Source organism: Lissotriton vulgaris, chromosome 2_1, assembly GCF_964263255.1.
Source record: "Lissotriton vulgaris chromosome 2_1, aLisVul1.2, whole genome shotgun sequence".
In the NCBI taxonomy this organism is placed as follows: domain Eukaryota; kingdom Metazoa; phylum Chordata; class Amphibia; order Caudata; family Salamandridae; genus Lissotriton; species Lissotriton vulgaris.
This window is the reverse complement of record NC_141687.1, coordinates 611,482,053-611,506,593: the sequence shown is the minus strand read 5'-3', so window position 1 is coordinate 611,506,593 and position 24,541 is coordinate 611,482,053. Positions and strand designations below refer to the sequence as shown.

General features: G+C 45.2%; 1 protein-coding gene across 2 annotated transcripts in view; it reads left to right on the top strand.

Annotated features, from left to right (window-relative positions):
* The first annotated feature begins 392 nt into the window (after positions 1–392).
* Positions 393–24,541, top strand: part of SPOCD1 (SPOC domain containing 1) — a 1,145,204-nt gene continuing 1,121,055 nt past the window's right edge. For both annotated transcript variants that reach the window (XM_086958641.1, XM_086958642.1), the window contains exon 1: positions 393–587. The gene's annotated coding sequence lies outside the window, so the exon portion shown is untranslated. The remainder of the gene's footprint in view (positions 588–24,541) is intronic.

Genomic DNA, 24,541 nt, shown 5'->3' with positions numbered 1-24,541 from the left:
AAGACGGTCAAGACACGAAGATCCTTCTACGTGGGAGTCAGCTGTCAGGGACTGATAAGCACGACCGTCTTGTAAAAGAGTGGCGCGAAATGGGCACAAGGGACTCTTAGGCGGGACAGTGTATGAGAGGGAGAGTGAAAACATGACAATTTTAAAGGCACGCATTTTACATCTTTGGAGTGTGCAGAGAAAAAAATTGAAATGCAACATGTAAGCTTTTTTTCCATGAGTTTCCTGCCTGTCTAGGACACGACAAGGCTTCTACGCGGGGAGAGAGGTGGCATGGACTGATAAGCATGGGAGTCTTGCAAAAAGTGTCGCTGAGGGTCTGGAAATATGCACAGTCATGATGTTCTTAGACAGGGAGAGCTCGGTGGAAGTATGACATTATTTAAGGCGCTCTTTTTACACCTTGGGAGTGTGCAGAGAAAAAATTGAAAAAGGGACTTAACTGCACTTGCACTCTGAAATTTGATGGAGCACCTAATTGTATCTTTGCTGTTAAACAGGCTTTGGCAGAAGACTACAGAGTTAACATGGCGCAGAGGTGAAACAGCCACGCTGATGAAACACACTCTATACTTAATGTAAGTAGCTATGGATTTTGTTTTTATTCTATAAGGCAGTTCTGGTATTTGTTAAAAACTTTAGACAATGAATAACTGTAAAATAAGCATGCATATAGGTATTATTGTAGTACTATGTCATAGAGACCTAACAGCTTTAAGAGGGTAAAAATTACAAAATAAAACAATGCCTTTTATACACATACCTTAGTTGTTGGTGGTCTCCGGCGTCTGCTGTATTACAAGGGGGCCATTTGTGGTAGGTGCCCTGGCTGCTGCTCTGAGCCCTTGTTCGACCCCAGATACTACATTTTATTGACTGCTTGCCTTCCCCTGCTGCACCTTCTGGGAGCACACTCCTCAGCATACAGATACACGATCTTTACTTAACACAGCTAGCATTCCAGTACTTGTAGTGCTGGCTATTCTCAGTCTCATACTGTTTAGGGGCGGTACAGTAATGTTATTGGGAAATTCACAATGACAATACTTCCTTTCAACATTCTGTGCATGTTCACATTCATTTGAGAAGACTATTGATGTTTTCAGGGTGAGTGTGCCATGATGCTGTTAGTCTAGTACATTTGTATTTACAGCAACCAGGATACAAAGTGCACATCAGAGGGCTCAGACAACACCATTGCATTTAACAATTACAGACGTGGCATTACATTCCTCAGCACACTGCCATTGTATCCCCTTATTTGGCACCGCTGATAGCCTCCTCGTGATTGTCTTTTGTTCAGTTGACTGCTCTATTGACAACACTATTTTATTGTAGTTTTACTGCTTTGACTCCATGTCTCATGGATACACAGGTTTTGCTTTCTTGATCTCAGTTGCAAAAATTGTCCTATGTGGACCATTCATTCCAGTGTTGATTTGTAAAAAATATGTGCTGGGGCTCTTGTCAGGAGGCAGCTTCCACCAGACCATTTCTCCTGCTAGCAACGCCTAAAAGAGAACCAACTCCCAACCACGAAAGTGGGGAGAGGATGTGGCGTAATGGCCAGAGTTGCTGACATCGGTGCAGGGGAACCAGGTTTGAGCCCCAGCATCGGCTTAACATCCTGTGATTCCGGACAAATCACTTAATCTCCCTATGCATAAATGAACGTGTCCTTAACTGGTGTTAATGAAAAGCACTGGTGTTGATGATTAAGTGCCGGCTGAGCACTGGAAAACACCGGCTCAAGTTAAACACTGATTCTTCTGCTTCTTTGTGCCAGAGCTAAAACATACATGAACCTGTCAATCTGTGGAAGCTATTCCTAAATAAAAGTGCCTTGAAGTACATGTGCTGAGGCAGGAGGACAGATCCATACTCCCCATACACAGAGTATACTCCTTGTGTTGTACATTCCCAAAGGTGCCATCCAGTGTAGGTTGAAAAACACAAACTCTTTTTTGTCCACACCTATATCACACAATTACAAACAACTGGCGCCCCGGGTGTTGGAACTAGGGGTGCAGCAGGCGGTACAGCTCCCCGAGACCTGGAAGGAGTTAAGAAAGGTGCTGGAAAACAGTAAAACCTTTCAATCTGTGAAATTTTCAATTTGAGCTGAGTGCTCAAAAGCAGTGAAAGATCAACGGAAATTAAGGAGAGATTAAGGAGAGCCCAGAGAACAAAGGCATGCCACTCTTGTGAGTGGGAGATATCAGATTACAAGAATGAGGCACATGAAAGGCACTAATGTAACCAATATCTCCTTTTTAAAGTTTGCCAACATAGCAGACAAGAATCATTTGCGTCTTTTAATTGGGCAAATGTGGAGACAGACATGTGTTAAAGTAGAGTGCGAAAACAACCAATCCACAAATTATTTTACCCTTGTGTGAAAGCATGGCTAAACCCGCTCTGATTTATTAATGGGCTCTTCTAAGTAACTCATTTCTTTATTATTTTTTTTATTGTAAAATAAATTGACAATGTATTCACATGGTTCATAATAGCGCACCATAATGCAAACTGAACCACATTTTCACTAAAAAATGTCTCAGACTATCATTCACCCGCTTCCATCCCATTCAGCTCCCCACTTAAAACTTGTTGTCATGCTCATTTTGATACACTTGCTTGTTCAGTAGCATCATGATGCTCTTAGAACACCTACAGTTTTAGCTTGCTGTAGCCCCTGGCCAGCATCCAGAATCAGAAATGTATTCTAGCATCACTGATGGCTTTTCAGAGCTCATGTGACATTGTTCACCAGATGACCCCTTTCAAGCTCCCTGGGAAGCAGTTCATACCATAGAGCACTTCTGTGGCCGAGTCTAAACCTTTCATATTCTAGATGACAGAATATTTTTGTTCTCCAAATCCTCGGGCAATTAAAAGTGTCTCAGACCAAGATAGACATCCCTCCATCACCATAACGGCCTTTAAAATCTACATACTTACTGTGTCAAAATAGGATTTTCTGTGGTGTATTGAGCCAAAGAAGAAAATGGACTTGGATGTCCAGAAAGCGGGGAAGTAAACCTGATACTGTGTTAGTAGCAACTGTGCAAATAGGAAATAACTCTTTGTTATGTTATGGTAGGTATTTTTATTTAGCCACCCTACACTGTTTACATGGTCTGTTAATACCCTTAATTTTTATGGTAGTTTGCTCTCCAACAGAAGGTTCATTTATTGGGGAAATCAGACTTGTGTATTCCTGATTTGTTGTCAGTGTGTTTGTGGTGGTTTTGCTCAATTTGCACTGTGGTGGTGTGTCTCTATCCCTGTGCCTCGAGTTTATTGTTTGTCCATTTATGGATGTAAACAAGCAGATGCCTCTGGGTGAGGGCTGTGTGGTTTGCATTATATTTTTATATTCTACTACAGCTCTGTTGGGCTCAGCAGTGTGATGTTTTTCTGGAAGAGGTTTGCCATAATAGATAGATGGTTTATACTAGATGTTGAACACCCTCATTTTCTGTGTAAGACTTGTGTCTTGCTGTGACTTGTGTAAAGAAGCAGGTTGGCATGGTTTAGACTGATGTGGTATTGCAGTGGGTGGTATAGGGAGGTGTGGGGAGTCATGTGTGGTCTTGGCTATTGTACTTCTTTTGGTTGTATAGAAATAGATTGCAATTTAGTGTGGTAAGGTGAGGTATGGTGTTATGTGGCATTTGGTGATGTGGTACACATACCTTTAAGGTGATAGGTAATGATATGGCGTGCCAAAGTCTGAGAAAGTGTGGCATTGTGTGGTATTGTGTGTGTTGAGAGTGGTATGGTACTGAGAGATGTGGTCTTGAAAATTGATGATGTGACATGATGGCATATGTTGTTGTATGAGCTGTAGTGAGGTAGACTGAAGTGGAGTGGTGCAATATGAGATTGTCTTGTTTGGTATGTTGGTGTACTCGCTGGTGCGGTGTGGTGATATGTACTAAGTGAACTTTATTTATGTATAGTTCTGCTGTGTTTTGATGTGTAATGTAATTGCTCTTATATGGATAGTTGTGGTATTGAATGGCACGTTTACTGCATGGTGTGGTGTAGTCTGATGTGGAACCATAGGGAACTATGGGAGGGGTTGATAGATGGGTGGAGTGCAATATGATAGCCTGTGATGTGGCTTGGTATAAAGTGTGGGATGTTGTAATCTGGTATAAGTATACTTGTATCCGGTTGTGCAATGTGTAGGATGTTGCGTTTTGGTGTGGAATAGATTGGTGTGGTGTACATTAGTGTGGTGTTAGATTTTGTGGTGCTATGTGACATATGTGGTATGGTGAACGAGGAGGTGTGTTGTGGTACAGTAGGGTGTGTTGTATACCATAGAATGTATGTTCCTGTGTGGAGGTATGAAGACAACAAGGGTGCTGTGTGGGGCGGCAAAGTGACAGGAAGAGTTTTGCAATAATAGATAGATGCTGTATACTAGATGTTCAACACCCTCATTTTCTGTGTCAGACTTGTGTCTTGATGTAACTTATGTAAAGAAGCAGGTAGGTATGGTTTATACTGATGTGATGTTGCAGTGGGTGGTGTAGGGTGGTGTTGGGAGTCAAGTGTGGTTTGGGCTATTGTACTACATTGGGTTGTATAGTAATTACATAGCAATTTAGTGTGGTAAGGTGAGGTGTGGTGTTATGTGGCATTTTGGTGACGTGGTACACAGACCTTTAAGGTGAGACTTAATGATATGGTGTGCCAAAGTCTGAGAAAGGGTGGCATGGTGTGGTAGTGTGTGTGTGTTGAGAGTGGTGTGGTACTGAGAGATGTGGTGTTGAAAATTGATGATGTGACATGATGGAATATGTTGGTGCATGATATAATGGGCTGTAGTGAGGTAGACTCAAGTGGAGTGGTGCAATATGAGATTGTCTTGTGTGGTATGTTGGTGTGTTCGGTGGTGCGGTGTGGTGATATGTACTAAGTGAACTTTGTTGTGGTATAGTTCTGCTGAGCTGGGCAATGTAATTGCTCTTATATGGATAGTTGTGGTATTGAATGGCATGTATACTGCATGGTGTGTTGTAGTCTGATGTGGAAGCATAGGGGAACTGTGAGAAGGGTTGATGGATGGGTGTGGTGCAATATGATAGCATGTGATGTGGCTTAGTATAAAGTGTGGGATGTTGTCATTTGGTATAACTATACTTGTATCTGGTGGTGCAATGTGTAGGATGTTGCGTTTTGGTGTGGTGTAGATTGGTGTGATGTGCATTAGTGTGGTGTTAGATTTAGTGTTGCTATGTGGCATATGTGGTATGGTGAACAGGGAGGGGTGTTGTGGTACAGTAGGGTGTGTTTTGTTGTACACCATAGACTGTATGGTCCTGTGTGGAGTTATGAAGGCAACAAGGGTCCTGTGAGGGGCGGCAAAGTGACAGGAAGAGTTTTGCCATAATAGATAGATGGTTTATACTAGATGTTGAACACCCTCCTTTTCTGTGTCAGACTTGTGTCTTGATGTAACTTATGTAAAGAAGCAGGTAGGTATGGTTTAGACTGATGTGGTGTTGCAGTGGGTGGTATAGGGCGGTGTGGGGAGTCAAGTGTGTTCTTGGCTATTGTACTACATTGAATTGTATAATAATTACATTGCAATTTAGTGTGGTAAGGTGAGGTATGGTGTTATGTGGCATTTGGTGATGAGGTACAGAGACCTTTAAGGGGAGACGTATTGATATGGTGTGCCAAAGTCTGAGAAAGTGTGGCATGGTGTGGTATTGTGTGTGTTGAGAGTGGTGTGGTACTGAGAGAGGTGGTGTTGAAAATTGATGATGATGTGACATGATGGAATATGTTGGTGCATGATATAATGGGCTGTAGTGAGGTAGACTCAAGTGGAGTGGTGCAATATGAGATTGTCTTGTGTGGTATATTGGTGTGTTGGGTGGTGCGGTGTGGTGATATGTACTAAGTGAACTTTATTGTTGTATAGTCCTGCTGTGCTGTGATGTTGCATGTAATTGCTCCTATATATGGATAGTTGTGGTATTGAATGGCATGTATACTGCATGGTGTGATGTAGTCTGTGGTGGAACCATAGGGAACTAAGGGAGGGGTTGATGGGTACGTGGGGTACAATATGATAGCATGTGATATGGCTTGGTATAAAGTGTGGGATGTTATAATCTGGTATAAGTATACTTGTATCCGGTGGTGCAATGTGTAGGATGTTGCGATTTGGTGTGGTGTAGATTGGCGTGGTGTACATTAGTGTGGTGTTAGATTTTGTGGTGCTATGTGACATATGGGGTATGGTGAACAAGGAGGTGTGTTGTAGTACAGTAGGGTGTGTTGTACACCATAGAATGTATGGTCCTGTGTGGTGGTATGAAGACAACAAGGGTGCTGTGAGGGGCGGCAAAGTGACAGGAAGAGTTTTGCAATAATAGATAGATGGTTTATACTAGATGTTCAACACCCTCATTTTCTGTGTCAGACTTGTGTCTTGATGTAACTTATGTAAAGAAGCAGGTAGGTATGGTTTAGACTGACGTGGTGTTGCAGTGGGTGGTGTAGGGTGGTGTTGGGAGTCAAGGGTGGCTTGGGCTATTGTACTACATTGGCTTGTATAGTAATTACATAGCAATTTAGTGCGGTAAGGTGAGGTATGGTGTTATGTGCCATTTGGTGATGTGGTACACAGACCTTTAAGGTGAGACTTAATGATATGGTGTGCCAAAGTCTGAGAAAGGGTGGCATGGTGTGGTAGTGTGTGTTGAGAGTGGTGTGGTACTGAGAGAGGTGGTGTTGAAAATTGATGATGTGACATGATGGATTATGTTGGTACATGATATAATGGGCTGTAGTGAGGTAGACTCAAGTGGAGTGGTGCAATATGAGATTGTCTTGTGTGGTATGTTGGTGTGTTCGGTGGTGCGGTGTGGTGATATGTACTAAGTGAACTTTGTTGTTGTATAGTTCTGCTGTGCTGAGCAATGTAATTGCTCTTATATGGATAGTTGTGGTATTGAATGGCATGTATACTGCCTGGTGTGTTGTAGTCTGATGTGGAAGCATAGGGAACTGTGAGAAGGGTTAATGGATGGGTGTGGTGCAATATGATAGCATGTGATGTGGCTTAGTATAAAGTGTGGGATGTTGTCATTTGGTATAACTATACTTGTATCTGGTGGTGCAATGTGCAGGATGTTGCGTTTTGGTGTGGTGTAGATTGGTGTGGTGTGCATTAGTGTGGTGTTAGATTTAGTGTTGCTATGTGGCATATGTGGTATGGTGAACAGGGAGGGGTGTTGTGGTACAGTAGGGTGTGTTGTGTTGTACACCATAGACTGTATGGTCCTGTGTGGAGTTATGAAGGCAACAAGGGTGCTGTGAGGGGCGGCAAAGTGACAGGAAGAGTTTTGCCATAATAGATAGATGGTTTATACTAGATGTTGAACACCCTCCTTTTCTGTGTCAGACTTGTGTCTTGATGTAACTTATGTAAAGAAGCAGGTAGGTATGGTTTAGACTGATGTGGTGTTGCAGTGGGTGGTATAGGGCGGTGTGGGGAGTCAAGTGTGTTCTTGGCTATTGTACTACATTGGATTGTATAATAATTACATTGCAATTTAGTGTGGTAAGGTGAGGTATGGTGTTATGTGGCATTTGGTGATGTGGTACACAGACCTTTAAGGTGAGACGTATTGATATGGTGTGCCAAAGTCTGAGAAAGTGTGGCATGGTGTGATATTGTGTGTGTTGAGAGTGGTGTGGTACCGAGAGAGGTGGTGTTGAAAATTGATGATGTGACATGATGGAATATGCATAGGGCGGTGTGGGGACTCAAATGTGTTCTTGGCTATTGTACTACATTGAATTGTATAGTAAGTATAGTAATTACATGGCAATTTAGTGTGGTAAGGTGAGGTATGGTGTTATGTGGCATTTGATGATGTGGTACACAGACCTTTAAAGTGAGACGTATTGATATGGTGTGCCAAAGTCCGAGAAAGTGTGGCATGGTGTGGTATTGTGTGTGTGTGTTGAGAGTGGTGTGGTACTGAGAGAGGTGGTGTTGAAAACTGATGATGTGACATGATGGAATATGTTGGTACATGATATAATGGGCTGTAGTGAGGTAGACTCAAGTGGAGTGGTGCAATATGAGATTGTCTTGTGTGGTATGTTGGTGTGTTCGGTAGTGTGGTGTGGTGATATGTACTAAGTGAACTTTATTGTTGTATAGTCCTGCTGTGCTGTGATGTTGCATGTAATTGCTCCTATATATGGATAGTTGTGGTATTGAATGGCATGTATACTGCATGGTGTGATGTAGTCTGTGGTGGAACCATAGGGAACTAAGGGAGGGGTTGATGGGTACGTGGGGTACAATATGATAGCATGTGATATGGCTTGGTATAAAGTGTGGGATGTTATAATCTGGTAAAAGTATACTTGCATCCGGTGGTGCAATGTGTAGGATGTTGCGATTTGGTGTGGTGTAGATTGGCGTGGTGTACATTAGTGTGGTGTTAGATTTTGTGGTGCTATGTGACATATGGGGTATGGTGAACAAGGAGGTGTGTAGTAGTACAGTAGGGTGTGTTGTACACCATAGAATGTATGGTCCTGTGTGGTGGTATGAAGACAACAAGGGTGCTGTGAGGGGCGGCAAAGTGACAGGAAGAGTTTTGCAATAATACATAGATGGTTTATACTAGATGTTCAACACCCTCATTTTCTGTGTCAGACTTGTGTCTTGATGTAACTTATGTAAAGAAGCAGGTAGGTATGGTTTAGACTGACGTGGTGTTGCAGTGGGTGGTGTAGGGTGGTGTTGGGAGTCAAGTGTGGCTTGGGCTATTGTACTACACTGGCTTGTATAGTAATTACATAGCAATTTAGTGTGGTAAGGTGAGGTATGGTGTTATGTGCCATTTGGTGATGTGGTACACAGACCTTTGAGGTGTGACTTAATGATATGGTGTGCCAAAGTCTGAGAAAGGGTGGCATGGTGTGGTAGTGTGTGTTGAGAGTGGTGTGGTACTGAGAGAGGTGGTGTTGAAAATTGATGATGTGACATGATGGATTATGTTGGTACATGATATAATGGGCTGTAGTGAGGTAGACTCAAGTGGAGTGGTGCAATATGAGATTGTCTTGTGTGGTATGTTGGTGTGTTCGGTGGTGCGGTGTGGTGATATGTACTAAGTGAACTTTGTTGTTGTATAGTTCTGCTGTGCTGAGCAATGTAATTGCTCTTATATGGATAGTTGTGGTATTGAATGGCATGTATACTGCCTGGTGTGTTGTAGTCTGATGTGGAAGCATAGGGAACTGTGAGAAGGGTTAATGGATGGGTGTGGTGCAATATGATAGCATGTGATGTGGCTTAGTATAAAGTGTGGGATGTTGTCATTTGGTATAACTATACTTGTATCTGGTGGTGCAATGTGCAGGATGTTGCGTTTTGGTGTGGTGTAGATTGGTGTGGTGTGCATTAGTGTGGTGTTAGATTTAGTGTTGCTATGTGGCATATGTGGTATGGTGAACAGGGAGGGGTGTTGTGGTACAGTAGGGTGTGTTGTGTTGTACACCATAGACTGTATGGTCCTGTGTGGAGTTATGAAGTCAACAAGGGTGCTGTGAGGGGCGGCAAAGTGACAGGAAGAGTTTTGCCATAATAGATAGTTGGATTATACTAGATGTTGAACACCCTCCTTTTCTGTGTCAGACTTGTGTCTTGATGTAACTTATGTAAAGAAGCAGGTAGGTATGGTTTAGACTGATGTGTTGTTGCAGTGGGTGGTATAGGGTGGTGTGGGGACTCAAGTGTGTTCTTGGCTATTGTACTACATTGAATTGTATAGTAAGTATAGTAATTACATGGCAATTTAGTGTGGTAAGGTGAGGTATGGTGTTATGTGGCATTTGATGATGTGGTACACAGACCTTTAAAGTGAGACGTATTGATATGGTGTGCCAAAGTCCGAGAAAGTGTGGCATGGTGTGGTATTGTGTGTGTGTGTTGAGAGTGGTGTGGTACTGAGAGAGGTGGTGTTGAAAATTGATGATGTGACATGATGGAATATGTTGGTACATTATATAATGGGCTGTAGTGAGGTAGACTCAAGTGGAGTGGTGCAATATGAGATTGTCTTGTGTGGTATGTTGGTGTGTTCGGTAGTGTGGTGATTTTACATCAGTGCCTTTTAAAAAGGTTTATTTTATTATTTTCTTTTAGTAATTGTCACTTACATTGTGCATTTCAACTTTGGCTGTGCATTATGTTGCACCAGAAACTTTACTGTTTAGGTCTGTGACAGCACCTTGGTATGATAAAGAACCAGACACTGTCCTGATACACAGCCCACACAGTTGCATTACATACAGGCCTGTGTTTATTATCCCTCAAACATTAAGTTCCTTTAGAAAGAAATGACAAATGCACAGAGGGTGTTTTTATTTATTTCCCCTATTTTGGTCTCCATAACAGACATCATTTTACATCAGAGACATTTAAAATATGTATTTATTTTTTCCTTTTCACAATAGGAATCATTTTACACCAGGCCCTTTAAACTTAGGTTGTGCAAGATATTGCACTGGCACCCTAGCAGTCTGGGGCTGATGTAGCACAGTCCAGCATGTTACAGAACACTGCCTGGGCATGTTGCCAATCCCCTGCTGCTGCTTTACAAGATGACCATGTTTATCACCCCAAATACATTACCACAGATGTAAAAGAAATCACAATTGCATAACCCTTGTTTTTATTTTCATAAATGCTGTCATTTTCGCCCATAGACTTTTTAAAATTAGGCGGCAAAATTACCACCATCGCAATCCAATGGCCTAACTTCCCTCCTCTTTTAGGGCCAATGGCTTTCCTTCCCGCTGCTGCCTATGGCACGCCCCACGCCTCAGGCCACCACTCAGGAACTCCATCGGCAACAGGCACGCCTCCTGGGGGGCTGGCCTATCTCCCCAAAAAGACCCTGAAACACTTTAGGGCTCCCATTCCACAGATGGACCTCGACGCTGCTCAAGCAACATCAGGCTGCAGCCTCTATTAGCCGGTGGACATGCCCAGACATGTCCCTGCTTGCCCAGGCATGTCCCTGCTGACCCAACAAACATGGCGCACACAGGTAAGTCTCTGCTCATCCATCCCACAACCCTAAAACACCCCTGTAGGTCCTACTGGCGGCCTTGCCGCTAGCCCTAGGCACCCCACACCATCACTCTACACCCCTTGACACATATCCATTAATTCCTGTGTGAAGGGCACTCGCACCCTACACCTGCCCCGCTTTCACCACTGCCCCTCTGGGGGGCGCCCTCAGACCCTGGACTTCCGGCCCTGGACTTCCGGCCAGGGACTTCCGGCCGGGGACTTCCGGCCAGGGACTTCCGGCCAGGGACTTCCGGCCCCCGACTTCCGGGGAGGGAGTTCCGGGGAGGGAGTTCCGGGGAGGGAGTTCCGGGGCGGGACTTCCAGCTCCTACGTCACTTCCAGGGGGCATTCCCACCTGTCAAAAAATGAATGGTGATGAAAGGTATGTCCCTATACTACTGTTGTGTTCTGTGACTCTGCAAATACAGATGTTCAAATGTTAATTAATTCTTGGTAAGCATTCATGTTGGAGAACTAGGATAGCGTGTAAGTAGGTTTCCTTTCAGGCGGTTTCAAATCGATCTTCAAATGTGTTCTTGCACTTGTGCAGACAGGTGGCAGCAACCAAATGCAGAAAAGACCGCTGGCCTAGCGGTCATCTCTGTGCAGTAAGGTCAGTTTCTTTCAATGTGCTAAAAGTTTAATGGACTGCAGCCGTTTACTTTGACAGCTGTCGACCAAACATTTGCCAGTTTTTAGTTTTTAGAAATAAACTCCCAAAGAGGAAGATTATTTCTGAAAAACAAACGTAATGACCTCCACAGCCTGGGAGTATTCCCATGGGGTGTGGTTCTCATTGGTTTTCTGGTGATGATGGACAGAACAAAAAAAAAGACATCACACCATCCACCCTAAATATATTGGGCGGTGTAAAAAGCTTCCACTACTGGCCCCTACTCAGTCGGCCCGTCGGTTGAGGTATTCTGTGAACAGAGCTGACAGGTGCTCTGTCGACACAATACTTGAGGTCCGTCTGTGGGCGAACTGGTGGTTTGGTAGGCCAAATTCTAAATTGGGCCTTTGGTTCACGTTCATTAATCCAATTTGACAAACATGTCTGAAAGCAATGTAACTATCAAAGGTATCCTGGGCCTGGATGCCTGGCGCCATGCAGACCTGCAGAAGTCTGGTAACCCTGCTGGTGCTCCAGAGGCACTGGTGTGCCTGAAAACAGCCCAATGTCCCTTACAAAGCTAAAGATGTCGAGCCAAAGCTGGTGGTGCCCTACAAGTGACCTTAATAAAGAGACAAAATTGAAAAATATGCACAGCATAATGTTAATATTGAGACATAAACAGATAAACTTGTCTGGGTATTTAATGGCCTGATTGCTGAAGTACGGACGCAGGAAGCACGTAGGCAGGTGCTACAAATAAAATAAAATGTCAGTGGGCAACAAACCACAGGATAACGTGTTCCTATTAATAATGCATCCTTTTCTTCAAGGACACACGCAGTTCTACAATGAAAAACACAGCTCCGAGGTTCATCGCAGGATAAAGACGCCGCCGTCGCACGGCATAAAGGAAAGGCCAATTGGTTAGAGCGGGAGGGGGCTCTGGAGTATCTCACCCATGTTTATCATCCTGGCATGCGGATAGTTTGTGTAATGTTAGGGTACACAGGTTCACTGCAGGATAAAAGACCCACGGTCTCCTTACATTCGAAAACCTCTGTAAGTGAGTTCTTTCAGGACCTCGCTGGTGGCCCTGCATTGACCCCACTAGTGCCACAAGACTCTTTAGGAGGTTTTCTAGTGAGTTTTTCTAGGGGAGAGGGGAGTTGGCTTCAGGCCGGGGTCTTTTAGGCGCCGAGGTGGTTTCCTCCTGGTTGGTCTCGGAAAGGCCTGTTCCCACCCAGAGCTGCCTGATCTCTCTAGGCTGGGGTGTCTGGCAAGGCTTTTCCGGAGTCGCTTGTTAGCTCTGGTGAAGCGCTACCTAATGGCCCTGCACTTGACCTGCCTGCAGTCAAAGAGGCCACCCGCCCTCTGCCCTTTGTTATGCTGCAGGAAGGCTCACGTTATGCTGCAGGAAGGCTCACGTTCTGGGAAGGGCAGAGAAGGAAAAAACCTCGGTCTATTTTTCTTCATGCCCAGAGAAGGCAAGGACAATGTCCACTTCTCCCGATCTGCCTCTGGCAGCTGCCCTCGCCCCCTCTCTCTCTTTATTCTTCCATCTCGCTCCTCCTTAGGTGCAGATTTCAAGACACAGCTCTTGTACTCTCTCTTGCCTCTCCTTTTCTTTAATTGTTCCCCTGTGAAATGGATCCAAAAAAGGCGGAGCACTTTGGCTGGAAATGTCCTCATTTTCTGACCGTTTTCAATTCAAAAGAAAAACCTTAGGACGTAGAGAAAAAATAATTAAATATCTAAAAAAAACAATACAGAGTGGTCAGCAGACAGGCCAGATTGTTATTTACACCCACACACATTAGCGCCACTTTACAAGTTTGCCAGTGAAAGCGCTACTTTCTTTGAACAACTTTGTTTTCCCAGGGTGGGGGAGTGCACCATTCCTAAAGGGACTGCAATACCTAGTTGACGGGTGCAGTGGAAACGTTTATAATTATCGTTTTCAACTGTTTTAATTATTTTAGCATATAAAATGCAGCTCTGTGTTTGGGGATGTGGTCTTTTTTAAACCAAACTGCTTACATTTTGAAACGATATAAACAATGGACATTGAAACAGGTCCCTTCCTGGTGCTGTAGCCATTTCTTGTACTTTTCAGGCAAAATTACTTACTGATTTCTGAATAATGCGTTTAAAACCGTTAAGGTAACCATGTTGTTACTGATTATAGTTCACATGCTTTGCTTATCCTTGCATTCCCTATGAGTGCATAATTTTAATTTGGTCACAGCACAATTGAGTTGTAGCTGACGGCAGTGTGAGTTTCTCTCACTGGGGCAGTATGCTGTTGTGTGGGAGAGGATGTGGCACTCTGGCAAAATCTGCTGAATTTGGAACTGGAGAACCATGGTCAGCCTTCATGACCAGTCCACCAGACCACACTCCTGATAGAGCTCATTCCGATGCTACACCTTAGAAGGCTCGATAGACCTTAGAAGCCCTGGTGTGTTAGCACCCGCAGGTGGACCCTAACAGTGGCAAATGTGAGTTAACCATGAAGGCCTGTCCACCACAATCCATACTGCAGTTCACCTCCAGTCTTGTGAGCAGGCATATGAAGAAGCACACCCTAGATCGACTGTGATTCTGTCACTGAGGTCACAAGACCCTTGAGGCCAGTCCACCTCACCCATTGGTATCTCCATTGACCTTTTCCAGCAGTAGTTGTGCAACTTAGCAGGGGTTGGGAATGTAGGATTTGCATGCACACCAAAATTAGGGGGTGATTATAATGGCGGTGAGACCGCCACGTCGCCCCGTCTGTGGCGGTCCCACCGCCATCAGTAACTGCATCACCGCCCGCCATATTACAATGGTGGGTGATTCCCTGGTGGTCGGAAAGACCAACCGACACACACCCGACGGGCTCCTTGAGCCCGCCAGTGCAGCGGAGGGGCTCCTGGTTCCTACAATGTTGGTGGTGCCTACCAGGCACCGTACTAGGGATTACGATGTCCCTTACCTGCCAGTTTATCCATGGCGGTTCACCCACCATGAAAAAGATGGCGAAAGGGACATTGGGGGCCCGTAGCGGGCCCCTTTCCCTCCAACCCCCAGGCATGGGACCTGGGGGGCATCTATGATGCACCCCCTACATATCACTGTACCATGTGGCAGGCACCACATTGTGCCTGCCACGTAGTGCATTGATATATGTAACAAGTCTCTCTTCTACATTGTGGCGGATATTGCAGCCAGCAGCATCTGCTGCAATGTAAAAGATAGGCACGGCGAACGACGTAGTGGCGGTCGCACTGTAATGCCTATCGTTGGGCCGTCACCTTGAAGGCGGAGTGTGGCTCAATGGTTAGAGCGGCAGACCCTGATGCAGAGTTGTGCCCCGGGACCAGGGTTCAATTCCCACCTCGGCGGTTCTTGGGGTGCCCAGGAGTGGACACTTCACAGGGAAAGCCAGGAAGGGTTCCACAGCGGTATGAGTAATAGCGCCAGGAAACCGCTTAGTGACAGTGCACTCTACAAATTCCTTGACATTTACATTTACATTCATAAGGCCAGAGGTCCCATTCTGACATTCGATGGCGGACAGACTGAAGTCTGTCTGCCATCGTAATCAGCCCCTAGGTTTGCAAACTAATTGGTCTCTGCTTCATGCACAAACACTTTTAACATTTGCAGCCTGCTTTGGGGCCACTGGAGTTATGCAGCAATGGAGGCCAAAATTATGTTGCAGTGTTGACTAAGTTATGCAACAATAAAAAGGCTGCAGCGTAATGCGGTACATTTTTTGATACTTTATTAATTTCGACATATTTATACATACTAACAGACTCTGAAAAGCTTTTGCCTCATTAGTACTTGTGTAACATACAAATGCAGCAGTGGGAAAGGTGACCAGTCAACCTTTGCAAATGGCCTTACACGTCACAGCAACATAAGTCACATTCCTTTTAGTAATTTTTGATCCGTTTGAGCTACAAAACAGTTTTGGGTGAAATTGTTAGATTATGCAGCAGATGATGTATTATGTGGCAGATATGATACAGCCATAGTTAAGTGGAATACATTTTTCCACTTAACTTAATTTTTCACCAACATTTTAGTCGATCAATTTGTAAGTTCCTCAGCAGTCCTAAAACACAGGGCTACTTTTAAACTGACCTCAGGCTTTCGCAGTACACACATGCAAGCGCTGAAAGGGCTGCTGACGTCTAAACTGCCATGCCTATTGTATTCTAGGGACTTAAAGGTAGTTCTAATCCCCCTGCTCTAATATGTATGAGGGCCTTATAGGAGAGGTCATGCCAATCATAGGGTACCCTAACCCATAGTGCACCCTAGTGTATGTGGGTGTTTTCACTGTATTTGTAAGTGTTTCTTTCAGAATAGCACTGGCCCTGGGCCTATTTAAGCAGAGGCCAGGATCAGTCAGAGTCAGGTACAACCAGTATCAGTCAGCAAAAGTTTGGGGAGTGCCCAGGGCACAGGGTGGCTTTGCAACACTAGAGAAGCACAAACTACAGAAGCACAAACTTAAAACACAACACCATGGTTGGGGGGCTCTCATTAATTATCAGAATTGATTTCTATCCTAATGAACCCATTTCCCAACATTAGGATAAAGAAAGACTGGGGAAAAATCATAACGTTCTAATCTATACTTTGAAGTTTTTATGCAGTTCTTTGATGACAGTTAATAGCTCACTGTTCAATACTACATTTTAACTTATAAACTGCAAATACCAAAAGAATCTCTCAGACAAAAGCAGTAACTCACTGACCTATTTACATGATATGCATTTTGTGATCTGCTTAGTACACGTTCTTTGCAGTAGGCATATTACCCCCCTGTGGCTACCTTACCATGAGTCAATATTTCCACTAGACAAACCTCCGATCTCTCTCAATAAAGAACATTAATCACCGAAGTTATCTTCACATTTTTATTGTTGCCTGAAATTTCTGGAGACCAGGAATGCAGCACCAGGTACTTTTCAAACCATAATGCACTTGCAAACACAACGCCCCCACCCCAAGTCAGTGACCTTTGTTTGCTGGGTGCATGAAGATGCAAGATTCATATACATTTTTTTTTACATTTGGTCTGATTACTATATGCATGTAAATAACAATAACGCATAATGCAAACTGTGACTACATGCCTGCTTTTCTCAATATTTCACTTCAAAAGTATGCAATTGTATTTTTTTAATGGGCGGTGATTTGTATAGGGTCACTGGAAAGTCCACAAAATTGTCCCTGCCCCCCCCAGAATTTTAGTGTCTCCTACGCCTCTGCTGGTGAAGATGTCTGGGAGAGGGGAGTGTGAGCCCGGCTGAATAATACCATGCACAAAATGATGGGGTTGGTGTGGGATGAGAAACAGGACAGATATTAATAGTTGGGGAGAAGATGGAGCAATGACTCCAGGAGTGGCACTGATCCTGCAATTAAGGACCTTACCTTTAATTAACTAGTTGGGATTCACTCCAGACCGGTGTTTGGTTGATCAGGTTGCAGTAGTGCACCTGTGGAGAATACCTTGGAGCAGTGCTCACAGGAACTACAGAGTAATGGTCTAAGGCGATGCTGAACCACACTCAAAAAGGAACTCCATGTTACATGTAAAACCATCATTCAGTCCTGACATTTCTGCCAATACCATGTTGCACTCTGGGACTTGTAGTTGTACGTTAAGCACTGCCTTTATCAGCTTAAATAGACAAACAAAAAAGTGATGTTGGCTAAAGCTGTCATATAGGACACTGAAGTACTCAGCACTATTTTTGGATCTTGGAAATCACCACAACTCCCATTGACTTCAGTTCCCTGGATCAGATCAGCCCCCCTGTCCTAGCAGTCAGCTGTCTAACTTCCCAAGTTTCGATTCTGCTACTCTGTTTGCTCTAGTAAAGCAGATCAAATCAGGCTCTCGAATGGACCATTGTCCTCCGAGGCTTTTCCAAATGGCTCTGCCTGGATTGGAAAGGCAGGCCCTGCTTACTTAATGAGTCTCTAGACCTGGGCTATCTAACAACTAATCTGAAGGAAGCAAGGGTCACCCCCCTGTTGAAAAACCCGGGGCGGATACTTCAGCCTTAAAAAACTATAGGCCTATCTCGCAGCTCCCCTTTCTAGCAAAAATTCTGGAGCAACATGTTTTGAAAACTCTGGCAAAATACCTAGATGACCATCAATTGCTCCATACTAGACAGGCGGGCTTCAGAGCACACCATGGTACAGAGCTAGTGATGGTGTCCGTTTTGGACGAGCTCAGAGTATAGACCTGTCAGCAGCATTCGACACGGTCAGCCATAACATTTTACTGAACCGCCTTTCGAATCTGGGTATAAAGGGGCAAGCACACCAATGGCTAATATCCTTCTTGTCTGATCACACTCAGAGAGTTCTAGTGGATGAGCAACTGTCGGACCTGGGCTCCCTGACCTGCGGAGTACCTCAGGGTTCTGCATTGTCTCTGCTTCTTTTTAATATCTATCTGCAGCCCTTGGTGGAGGCTTTGACATGTAGAGACTGCCAGGTCTTTAACTACGCCAATGACACTCAACTTCTGGTCCGGCTTGACAACTCCGGCCAGGCTCAGGAGTCAGTAAAAAATCTGCTTAGGTTTACTGTTAATTGGATGGCAGCCAACTCCTTGAAGATCAATCCGGATAAAACCGAGGTGCTTATTATCCCAACTCAAAATAGCCCTTGGTGTGATCTTTTTTGGCCCCCAGAATTAGGAGTGGTTCCAGTCCCAGTGCCAATGGTAAAAAGCCTGGGACTGAAAATTGATTCGGAATTGTCCATGTCCTGCCAAGTTTCCTCGCTTGTGGGAATCTGTACGGGCATACTTAGGCAGCTACGGAGACTTGTTCCCCTCCTTTCCATTTCTGCATTGCAATCAATTGTTTCCGCCACTGCCCTTTACTTGGGCCTTCCCCAGAAGCTCCTCATGAGACTACAAGTTGTACAAAATGATGCGGCTAGGCTCATTTTTAAACTCCCCAGGAGGATGCAAGCCACCCCTCTACTACATAAATTGCACTGGTTGCCCATTGAACAGCGTGTGCAGTTCAAGAGTCTCTGCGTAGCCCATAAGGCAATTTATGGAGTGGCACCTAAATATATAAAAGATCGGGTGAACAAGTACGTTCCCGGCCGGGTTCTACAATCATCCGAGGCCTGTAGGCTAGCCTCATCTAGGTACAGCCTTAAAACCAAAGAGGGCAGAGCGTTCTCAGTCCTCCTCCCACAGATCTGGAATGATCTACCGGAGAACCTGCGAAAGGAACCCGTTTTGCTTACCTTGAGAAAGCTCTTAAGGCCTATCTTTTTAGAGATGCACTGACATCGGTATAAGCTCTGCTTTCGCTGCCACTAGCTATTTTACTCTAGCGACCTGTTTACTTTCTCTAGATGCGCTTAGAGACCGGTTGGTGATTTGCGCTATCTAAAAATAATATAACATAACATAACATAACTTTTTAACAACTGTTGTTTCACGTGCAGAACCAAAAATAAACTGCTTGACATATTTTGTGAACTTAACGTCAATCATTTTGAACTTTGTTGAAAAGCTTTATATCAAGCTCCCTTACATGAATCATAGGCACATTGAGGGAAGCAGCAGCTAAACTGGAGGAGGGGCAAGATGGCCGCTGACGGACCGTAGGGAAACAGTCGCACTCTCCTTCCCTCCCGTTATGGTGTGACAAAGCGATACCCTGTGTACCTGTATACCTGCGATACCAGGTATACCTAGAAAACTGATGGATGCGAGATTATGTGGCGATCTGCAGAGCAGTGTATAAAGCGGTTGTTTTGGATTCAAGAACCAAACCAAACAAACGCTTACCTGGGAGAAGCGCATCGGACAGCAGAGCGGAGTTGTGGACGTTTGGTGGCAGGTCGTTCGTGGCTGTGGTCAAAACTGAGGAGGCTGTGGAAGCAGCACCGAGACACGCAGACGATGGCGCCCAGGGGAGCGGAGCCTAAGGAGGCAAAGGAACAGCCGCTGTCAGCAGCAGCGGGGCCTGAGACACCTGGAGCAGCGGCCTCCGCCTCTGTGCGGGGGGGCAGCAACCAGGAAAGTGATAGCGGCGGCGGCGGTGAAAAGTGCAGGGACGGCTGGAGGAGGGTTGATTCCTGATGATCGTGAGGCAAGAGAGGCAGTCCCTGATATTGCCAATGCCAAAAAGAGCGTAAGAGGCCGGGCGCCTGCTGTTGCCAAGAATAAAAATGCTGCAGGAAAAGAAACACTCCGGCAGCCAACGATGCATGAAGTCTTTCCCCCAGCCAGAACGCTGAGGTCGGTGTCAGGGGCAAACCTAGGGAAAACGCTGATTAAGACTCCTCGTGGTGTCTATCAGGACGCCAGACAAAAGGAGGAGATTGGAGCAGAGGATGAGCATGGAGATGACGAGGCAGATGGGCTGAATGCAAGCAGCGAGAATGGAAGCATGGAGGTAGTGGCAGAGGCACCAGTGGGGGATCCCGAAACGGGAACAAGTCCAGCGGCAGCACCAGGACAGTTGAGCCGCATGGAAGACCAAAGCCAGCGGGAGGTAAGGGGGGCCGTTTAAGTGGGAGAGACTAAGTTAACAAGTACAGGGCAGCAAATGGCTCAGGAGCGGGAATACGAGCAGGAACGGCCCCCCGCAGTGACCCCAGTAGAGATGCCTATGACTAGCAGTCAAACGCAGGCGCCAGCTCACGCCCAGGCACAGTTACAAGCAAAGGCACAACGGCAGCAGTTAAGAAATGATAAAAACAAGGAAAAAACACTAAAGGCCACTGAGACCAGGAAGGGGGGAAAGACAGCAGTAAAGTCAAAGTTAATGGAGACAACAGGCTTTCTGGAGAAGACTGTCTTAAGTAAAAAGCCTGTGAAGTCGAGGGCAGAGCAAACTCCGTACCCAGATACGTGGGGGTAAGGGGAAGAATGGAGAAAGCAATACCAGGGTCTCAGAGCGATGAATGCTTCTACTCCCTAAACGATGACACGGGGGCCTCAGCCTCAAGTAGGGCGTTCTCAGCCTCAAGTAGGGGAAGCTTCTCGGAGGGCTCAGACCTAGACTCTAACACTGGCACAAATTCAGACTCAGACTCAGAGGCCACCACCGAAGGAAGTGCATCAGACCATAGATGATCTAATGGGACAAGACGACGCCTAGGAGGGTCTAGGGTCAAGCAGAAGAAAAGATTCAGTCCTCAGCAAGGAAAGATAGTTAAAAGGCTGGATTGGGATTACTCTGCAACATCTCAGTTGTATCTAGAGAGTGGAGTCCCGATGTACAGCAGGGAGCAGCCGATAAAGGGGCCTCACATCCTCCCACCATGGAAATGTTATTCACCACCCTCAAACAAATGCAGGGAGAGGCCAGGGCAGAGTCAAGAAAGGCCAGGCAAGAATCAAAGAAGATACAAGGGTCTCTAAGAAAAATGAACAGGCTCTATGCAGACATGGCGGGGAGAGTAACCCAAGTGGAAGAGCGGACTGGGAACTTAGAGGATGAAGTTTCTAAGTGGCAGCGGTTTAAAGAGGACCAGGAAAAGATGGCCGAGGATATGAAGTGGAAGCTCGAAGATTTCGAGAACCACTAAAGGCGCTACAACGTGAAACTTTTGAGGATTGCCGAAGGAATTGAGGGACAGGATGTGCGGGCCTTTGTCATCAACCTATTTAAAAACGCATTTCCAGAACTGTCAAAATGGAACTGGGAAAGTGAGGTGCAGAGGGCACACAGGTTCCCCTTGTTCCAAAAGAAGGGATCTGCAGACGCAGGAGGCAACAAGCCTAGCGCAATCCTGGTCTTCCTCGGGAACTATATTCTGCGACAAGAGGTGATGGACAGAGCAAGACTCGAGGCAAAAAGATCAGCTGAAGGGGTGACCTTCTTTGCTCTGCCGGACTTTTGCCATGCAACTGTGGAGCGGAGATGGAAGTTAAGGCATATGATACCGGCGTTTCAAACCTTGGGACTTGAGGCTTATCTGCTATTTCCATCAAGGCTGAAGGTTTTGATAAATGGGGTTCTTCAGAAATAAAAGCCCAGGAGTTTTTGACGGAATGGAAAGAAAAAAGGGCGCAACTGAGGGTAACGCCCCAATAATATGTTAGCGTAGGTATTTAAGTAGACTTAAGTAGACTTACTTTTTGATGGTTCAAGGGCAGGGCACAATATGGTAAAAGGGGTCACGGGTACTGAAATTGAAGAAGGATACAGACGGGAGGGGGGGAAGCGGCTACCTGTGGGCATACAGCAGCTACACATAGGTCATGTATGACCTATTTGCCTGTAGGGGGGGAGGGTTTCTGTGGGAGGGGGCTGCAGGGCACACTTTTGGAGGGTACAAGGTGGGGTACAAACAGGATACAGTAGGAAAGTTGCTTAGTAGGAGGACACTAGAGGACATGTTAGATGTACAAGCAAAAAGAAAGGGCTTAAGCACCAAATGGCTGGGTATAAGGCAGAGGGATAAGAAAGGGAAAAAAGATGAGCACCAGAATAATCACTATTAATGTTTGCGGGTTGAATGACCGCATTAAAAGACAACGAGTGGCAGCCTATCTAAAAGCCTCAGGAGCGGAGCTCATATGCTTGCAAGAAACACATATAGAAGGCACTAAAGGGTATCTATTAGATCAGCTAGGATTTCAGGTGTTGGCATGCTCCAAACAAGGGGCAAAGACAAGAGGGGTGGCAATATTGGCTAAAGATAAACAGGTGACAGTTAGGAAAAAATTAGAGGATGTATGGGGCAGATGGGTTCTAGTGGAATGTCAAGTGAATGGTGACTGGATTACGATAGGATCCATCTATGGCTCGACGGAGGATGACCCAGAGATTTTCTAGTTTTTAGATACAGAGCTCCCGGCATGGGCCCCGATAGTAATCTTGGGGGGAGATTTTAATATCAATGGCATAGGAGGGTTAGGTATAGGTGGGTCAGGGAAATACCAGGGGCGGAAGAAAAGGGTTTGTAGGGCAATTATAGAGATGGCAAGTAATAATTAATTGGCAGACGCATGGCATATAATTAAACCGCAGGATGATGGTCCCACGTACTTTTCTGCACCGCACAAAGTTTTAGCAAGGCTAGACTACTTCATGATTTCTAATAGATTGATAGGGAAAGTAAAGATGGGAAGGGTACCCCGCATTGTATCAGATCACAATCCGTTAATACTAGCATTAGAGACCAGAGTAAAAACCGGACCTCCACGAAAATGGACATTTGAACGCAGGCTTCTAAAAGACAAACAATATGTTGAGCACATGGAAAGTGGATAAAAGATTACTGGGAGATCAACTGGCATAGCACCACCACGGGTTCTACTTGGGATGCCTTAAAGGCAGGCGCATGCGGAGAAACTCTCAGTTATAACCTAACAAGTCAAAAAAAGGAGAGGGCCAAGGTTGCCATGTTAACCCAGAAGGTTGCAGAGGTGGAGGCGGAGTTGGTGGCATCAATTCATGCAGGATAACCTATAGATGAGACTCTTGTAAAATTAGCTAGAGTAAAAGCAGAGGCAGGGGAAAATGTGGCTGCAAAGGCAGCTGAGCTCTATATAGCAAGAAAGGAGCATTGTCATGAGTATAGCGAAAGGGTGGGGCACACCTTGGCGGTCAGAACCAGGCAGTACGAGGCAATGGGGGAGATAAAGGAAATAATGGATAGTAATGGGAGCCTGATCACGGAAGCATCTGGAATTAGAGAGGTGTTTAAGCAATACTATACTAGACTCTACAATGAGGATCAGGAAACTGATGAGGTATTAATCCAGGAATACTTGGCAAATATAGAAGCACCATATCTTGCAGAGGAAGATAGGGATGACTTGGATGCACCAATACGGGAAGAAGAGGTGAGGCATGCACTGGCAAGCCTTCCTGCAGGGAAAGTTGCAGGACCGGATCAACTGCCAATTGAATTCTATAGAACTTTTCAGGCAGGAATTTTTAAGTACATTTTTGAAACATTGCAGCAGGCGCAGGAAGGTCAGTCAATCCCTAAGTCGTGGGCGGGAGCAGATATGGTAATCATTCTTAAAAAAGGCAAGGCACCAACAAAGGCAGGGTCTTACAGGCCAATCACATTATTAAACACAGATGCCAAAATGTATTCTAAAGTACTTGCCTCTAGGATTTCAAGGGTGATAGACACGATAGTGTCCCAAACGTAGCACGGTTTCATCCCAGGGAGGGGGACAATGGAACACATAAGGACAGTAATTACATTATTTGATGCTACAGAAGTCTCAGGGGACCCAATGTCGGTTATGCTTTTAGACACAGAGAAAGCGTTCGACCAAGTCTCCTGGGACTATCTCTGGTCATCTCTGCGTTGGGCTGGCACAGGGAATAATTTCATACGGGCCATTTAGGTGCTTTACCAAGTTCCAACAGCACGGGTGAGGGTTAATGAGGAATACACAAAGGCATTAGAAATTAGGCGGGGGACTAGACAGGGATGTCCATGCTCCCCGCTGCTCTTCGCTGTGTATTTGGACCCGTTGCTGCAAAAATTAATGGGAAATAGAGGAATCGCACCGGTAAAGTCTATGGGGGTGAAGACAAAGTGCTGGCATACGCCGACAATGTTGCTGTTATTTCATCGGCTCTTGTGGAAGCGATAAGGGAAATTGAGAAAGAAGCTGTACTGTTTGGTAGAATAGCTGGTTATTCATTGAATAAAACAAAAACACAAATAATTATAAACAACAAGGTTCAGTGCTCAGATGGTCGAGTGGTAGACTCAGGGATATACCTGGGGGTAGAAATAACCGCAAACTTAGATGTGGT